The 6,614-nt window shown below is 49.5% G+C and overlaps 1 non-coding gene across 1 annotated transcript; it reads left to right on the forward strand.

Annotated features, from left to right (window-relative positions):
- Nucleotides 1-6,331: 6,331 nt before the first annotated feature.
- On the forward strand, nt 6,332-6,405 carry TRNAV-AAC (transfer RNA valine (anticodon AAC)). Its single transcript has one exon. It is a non-coding gene; the product is annotated as a tRNA-Val (tRNA).
- The last annotated feature ends 209 nt before the right edge of the window (nt 6,406-6,614 follow it).

Here is a 6,614-nt window from a genome sequence, read left to right on the forward strand (position 1 = left end):
TCCCAAATCACCTTTCTTACGGCCGCCGTGGTCTTAGCAGGTACCGCGACAGCCTCGACCCATTTGGTGAAGTAGTCAACGGCGACAATTAGGTACTTTCTTCCTCCGGAGGCCGTCGGAAATGGTCCTAGTAAATCCATCCCCCACTGTGCAAAAGGAAGGGGACTAAGCACCGGTTGCAGGTCTCGGGAAGGAGCGTGTATCACCGGAGCATGCATCTGACAATTCTTGCACTTCTTGGTCTTTGCTCTGGAATCCTCAAGCATGGTAGGCCAGAAGTAGCCGGCTCGGAGAGCTTTGTGGGCTAGCGTTCTTGCCCCCATGTGGTGTCCACAGATGCCTTCGTGAATCTCTGTCAGTATGAGCTCCGCGTCGGCTGGGCCGACACATTTCAAGAGTGGTCTTATTACGGACCTTCTGTACAACTCTCCTTCGAACACTGAGTACCTTGCGGCGATCCTTCTTATCTTCTGCGAGAAACTGCGGTCCTCCGGCAACTCATTTGTAAGTTTGAATTTCATTATCGGAGTCATCCACGTCGTCTCGGCTTCGATGTCGCCCACCATGCCAACGGTCTCAGTGATGCTTTTAGCATTCCTGATATCCACCAGCACGGTTCGACTGACATTCTTGATGCTTGAACTGGCAAGTTTTGAGAGAGCGTCGGCTCGGTTGTTCTCAGACCTGGGAATGCACTGTATCTGGAAAGATTTCAATTTTGAGGTGTCAGCTTTTACCCTCTCCAGATATCTTATTATCCCATCGTCTCGAGTCTCATACTCTCCTCTGATTTGATTAGCCACTAAGAGTGAATCTGTCTTCAACACAACATGTTCCGCCCCGGCAGCTCTAGCTAACTCGACTCCAGTTATCACCACCTCATATTCGGATTCGTTATTTGAGGCCGAGAAGGTAAACTTCATGGCGTACTCAAACTCGTCCCCGTTAGGGTTGATGATAAGGATGCCGCTTCGAGCCGCATTCGCCGTGGAGGACCCGTCGGTATATACTTCCCACACACCGGGATTTAATTTTTCTTGATAAGTGCACTCGGCCAGGAAGTCTGCAAGTGCTTGCCCCTTTATCGAAGGCTTTGGTTTGTACTGAATGCCGAAGCCGGAGAGCTTCACTGCCCATTTGATAAGCCTGCCTGATTTTTCGAATTTTTCTAAGGCTTTCTCCAATGGCTGGTCGGTTAAGACCGTCACGGGATGTGCGTCGAAGTAGGGTTTTAACTTCCTTGCGGCAACGACGACGGCGAGGGCTGCTTTCTCGATCAGTGGGTAATTCCTTTCGGCGTCCAGCAGTGTATGGCTGATAAAGTAAATTGGGTGCTGCTGCTTATCCTCTTCCCTGACAATTACGGCACTGACCGTGGCCGAGGTAACCGCTAAGTATAGATATAGCGTCTCCCCAAAGATCGGCCGGACGGGGTCGCAGTGTCGAAGGTGAGCTTTCGTTGCCGAAAGCTGTGCTCTGTTGCTCCCCCCAGCTGAAGTTTTTATTCCCTTTCAGCACTTGAAAGAACGGTGTGCTCTTGTCCGTCGACCGAGAGATGAAGCGGGCAAGAGCCGCCATTCTCCCGGTCAGCGTCATAACCTCTTTTCGGTTCCTCGGCTCCGGTAGGTCCAGTATGACTTGGACTTTCTCCGGATTGGCATTAATTCCACTGGTACTGACAAGTACGCCGAGGAACTTGCAGGCCCGGACACCGAAGTTGCATTTCTTTGGGTTGAGCTTCATTCTATATTTCCTTAGTGAACAAAATGTTTCGCTCAAATCGGCCAAGTGCTCGCTGTCAGACTTGCTTTTTACAATAGCATCGTCGACGTAAGCCTCGATGTTTCGCCCTTTTTTATCTTGAAACACTTTGTCCACCAGCCTAGTGTAAGTTGCGCCAGCGTTTTTCAAACCGAACGGCATCATTTTATACATGTATGTGCCGTGTATGGTGATGAATGCGCACTTAGGCATGTCTTCCTCGGCCATGAATACCTGATGGTACCCTGAAAAGGCGTCTAGCAGGCTCAGCATAGTGTAGCCTTCCGTTGCATCAATTAAACTATCTATTCGAGGCAAGGGATAACAATCTTTAGGGCATGCTTTATTAAGATCTGTAAAATCAACACACATCCTCCACGCCCCTGATGACTTCTTTACCATTACAACATTTGCTAGCCACTCAGGGTAAGTACAAGGCATGATAAAGCCCGCCTCTAATAGTTTATCTACCTCAGCCTTGATGGCCTCGTCTGTCTCGGCTGAGGAGTTCCTCATCTTCTGCTTGACAGGGCGAGCGGTGGAGAGTACGTTCAGCTTGTGAACGATCACCTCCCGGCTCACGCCTGGCATCTCGGCTGCCGAGTATGCGAAGACATCTTTGTTCTTCCTCAGCAGGTCTAGGAGATCGGCTCTGAATTTTGGCTCCAGGCCGACACCGATAGTTACGGTGCGCCCTGGGTCAATTTCCACTTCTTCGGTCTGGGCTCCTTCGACCATGCCGACGTTGGTGTGCATCGGATCACCCTCCTGTTGTAAGGATGGGCTCTTCCCCTTCTCTGACTTCTTTGCCACTTTGAGGGATTGCATGTTGCACCCTCTGACAGATACCTGGATGTTGACGACTTCGTCTCTCTCTTCCTTTGAGACGAGCTTGTGTGCCTCCCCCCGGTCCGAGACGTACATCAATGTCAGGGCCCGGATGGACATCACAGCATCGGCCTCGCTCAAAGTGACACGGCCTATAAGAACATTGTAGGCAGACGAACCGTCGATCACCACAAACTCAGATAGAACATTTTTGGCCGCATCGGCTTGGCCGAACATCACCGGCAGTCTGATTGACCCCAGGGGTACCAGGCCGGCCCCAGAGAAGTTGTACAGTGGGTTAGTGCAGGGGCTCAGGTCTTCAATCTTCAGACCGAGATTGAGAAAGCACTCTCTGAACATGATGTTCGTGTAGGCGCCTGTATCAATTAGGCACCTCTTGACCAAGTGGTTGGCTATGTCTAAGTGGACTACCAGTGGGTCGCTGTGCGGGGCAACGACTCCTTCGTAGTCCTTCCTTCCGATGGTTATATCGGGGACGGTGGAAGCGGGGATCGCTGTGGTGGGCACAAAGTTGATGGCTTGGTAAAGCTCATTCAGGTGCCGTTTGTGCCCATTAGCTGACCCACCGTTCTCGTTTCCTCCGATGACAACCTGGATCACTCCCATCCTCTGGAATACTGATTTTCTGTTCGCCCCGTCGGAGCTTGTTTCTGGGGCTCTAGCCACATACTTACTGAGGGCCCCCTTTCGGATCAGCTCCTCGATGGCGTTTTTCAGATGCCGACAGTTGTCGGTCTTATGGTCGGGTTGGCCGTGGTAGTCGCAGAACTGGCTAAGGTCGCCGTCCCCCCTCGCCTTGGGGGGCCTTGCCCATTTCTGCCCCTCGTTCTTACTTAGGGCGAAGACCTCGGCCGGTGATTTGACCAGGGGGGTGAGACCGCTGTACCGCTTCGGGGTGTATGGTCCCGAACTCCCCCCGGCGCCCGCCGAGTTCTGTTTCCTGTTGAATCTTTCAGGCCGTGACCTATTCATGTCACGGCGTCCTTCATCTACGTTGTCCCGGTGGCTCCTCCTTTCTGGGTGCCCAGCTTCGTTGTGGCCTACCCAGGTCTTGTGATAGTCCTCCACCTTTATGGCTCGGTCGGCCATCTTCCTGGCGGAGTCTAGGTTGAGGTCCTCGCACTTGATGAGCTCATTTTTGAACTCGCCTTTCGGCAGGCCTTTCATCAGTGCGAAGGCCGCCAGCTCGGTGTTCAGCTCACGAATCTGCTGAACCTTAGCGTCGAATCTCTTAACGTAGCTCCGGAGGGACTCGTCCTCCCCCTGTCGGATAGACAGGAGATCCGATGTCTCCACGGCCCTTCGCTTGTTGCAAGCGTACTGGGCTATGAAATTGTCCCTTAGTTCGGCATAACAGTATACCGAACCATTAGGTAGCCCCTTGTACCAACTCTGAGCCATCCCAAGCAGGGTCGTTGGGAAGACTCGGCACCACACCTCATCGGGTTGCTCCCACACCTACATGTACGACTCGAAAGCCTCGGCATGGTCGGTCGGGTCGCTATCCCCTTTGTATGATATGGGCGGCAACTTCAGTTTGGTTGGCACCGGGACTTCGAGGACATAGGCATTGAGGGGCTGTCTGACCACGTGCCGAATGACACGTGGCGATCGGCTCCTCGCATTCCTAGTCCGGCTTCTCTCCCCGTGGCGGGAAGGGCTTCTTGTTGTCCGACTTTGGAGAGTCGGACTTCTTTCTTCATTTCTTCGGGGGTGGCCTCGTTGGTGCCGCGGCGACGCTGTCCTCCCGCGAGTGGGGGAAGGACTTTGGTCTGCCACTAGCACCACGGGCACCGCCGGCGTCCTTGCATGCCCAGCTCCTTGTAATACTCCGGTCAAGTTGTTCGGAGTCACTTTGTGGGCCCTGGTTGCCGGTGGAGGCGCTGCCGCCCCTGTCGCCGTGACAGGGGTAACCGGCGTACCACCCATCAGGTCCAGGAATAGCTTCAGTTTGGCTGCATCGACCACATGTCCCATGTGATGACTTTGGCCGTGCGGGCAGCGGTGTTTCTGGCTCTCTTGGCATCCCGTACTTCACCGACTCAATCACTCGGCCGGTGGGGGACTGCCCGATCTCATAATTAGGGAACGTTTCATCCTGGTAGAATGCGGTTTCGTCACTCACAATTACTTCTTGTTGTTTTGACATCCTCTTAGCTCTTTGAGTGGTTTTTTTGGTTTTTTTTTTTTTAAGGGGAGGTGACTAGCTTTTAGTTTCTGGATCCCCACAGACGGCGCCAATTGTTCCGGGTGTAATTTCGGAGCAGTGTTTTGTGACCACGTAAGCTTGTAGAATGATGTTGTTTGCTTGTCTCTTCCTTTCGCTCTCTCCTGTAAAGATGAACAAACTGAGGGCTCGGCTTGGTACCGAGCGTACTCACTCCGACGCTCAAGTCAGTAAACTTAAAGAGATTAAGTTGTGTGTTACTTGGCGAAATATATTGTAGAGAGATGAGGGAGTTTATACCAGATTAGTGAATTGTGAGATGAATTGCGGATTATTCGATTGATTTCGGATCTTTCTCATTGAGGATTGAGGAGTATTTATAGACTTTCACCTTTTGTCACGTAGTGGCCAAGTGGCAGAGCAGGTGGAAAGACTGTTCTACCCTCGGCCGAGGGACCCATGGCAAGCCGGCTGGCCTGGTTGACTCCATGCCGAGGGGACTGGATGTGAGTGCGCGGATATGCCTTCCGGCTGGCTAGTTGCCTAGCCGAGACCCAAGTGACAGGCCGACAGGCTGCGTCGGTTAGGCTGTCTAATACGTTGACTTGCTGTCTTTTGGTTTTGACCTTGCTCAATATGTTGACTCGGTCAGCGGGTGCAGAATATGCCCCATCACTAACCAATATTTAATACCATGGATCTAAGTGTGGCATGGAGCCTTTGACCGATCAAATTATCGAACATATTTGATTGAACGCTGATAATGGGTAGAGGTCGTCGTACCCAATCAAAATAATTCTCAACTAGTAAGGGTAGTCGAGGCCGAACCACAAGAAGATCAAAGATTGAATATTAGTTTTGTCCTAAATTAAAAGTTAGCTACGTGAATCAAGAAATATTAAGCTAAACCACTAAACTAAATTAACTAAGACTACTAAACTAAGTAATAAGTAATCGAATAATGGCTTAAACAATTAAGGAAAGCCTAGGGCACGATTAAACTACCAACATTCATAATCACTTTAATTCCGTCAATTAGTCATCAAGAGGTAATTTAGTTAGGGGAAAACGCCACTAATTCACCTATGAATGTGCGGTATTTATATAGTGTACAATTGTGCATGAACACTAAAGCAATTATGGAAAATATACAAGCAGACTCCTTGATTGAAGGAGTAGAATAGGCAAGTGGAGCAACCCTAACCAAATTGGCAATACTCGAACAAATGAAATTAAATTTGACATTCTTTAAATTCGGAGTAGACCGACCAAAGCAAAATAAAATGCGACGAATATATGACATGTCGTCGTTAGAATTTCAAAGTTTTTAGTGAAGATATTTTAACTTTTTTAAAGTTTCTTTTACATCGTTATCCGTTTTTCCCGTTAGGATCAATTCCTGGCTATGTTTAGGCCATGCAAGGGGAAACAAAAGTTGGAAGAACATTAGGAACCTAAGAATCGAAAAGCCCAAGAAAAATGCTTAAACTGAAGCAGGAACTACAGTTACCTAGATGAGATAATATAATCTAAGGCGCCATTAATTAACAAAAAGGTTTCGTGGTGTAGTTGGTTATCAGGTTAGTCTAACACACTGAAGGTCCCCGGTTCGAGCCCAGGCGAAGCCATATTTTCCAATTTTGCTTTTTTTATTTTACCTTGCTTCACATTCCTCAATCCGCCCAAGAACGATTGTCTATAGTCCATAGCGAGAACTTCACTCTTGAAAGTCTTAATATTGAGAATTAAGCTATACAAAACCCTTACATATTAAAAAAACTAGTTTTGGTTCAATTATTTGTTAAGGTGTTTAATGTTGATTGCTAGATGATGAATT

This window comes from Silene latifolia, chromosome 11 (genome assembly GCF_048544455.1).
Source record: "Silene latifolia isolate original U9 population chromosome 11, ASM4854445v1, whole genome shotgun sequence".
Lineage (NCBI taxonomy): Eukaryota > Viridiplantae > Streptophyta > Magnoliopsida > Caryophyllales > Caryophyllaceae > Silene > Silene latifolia.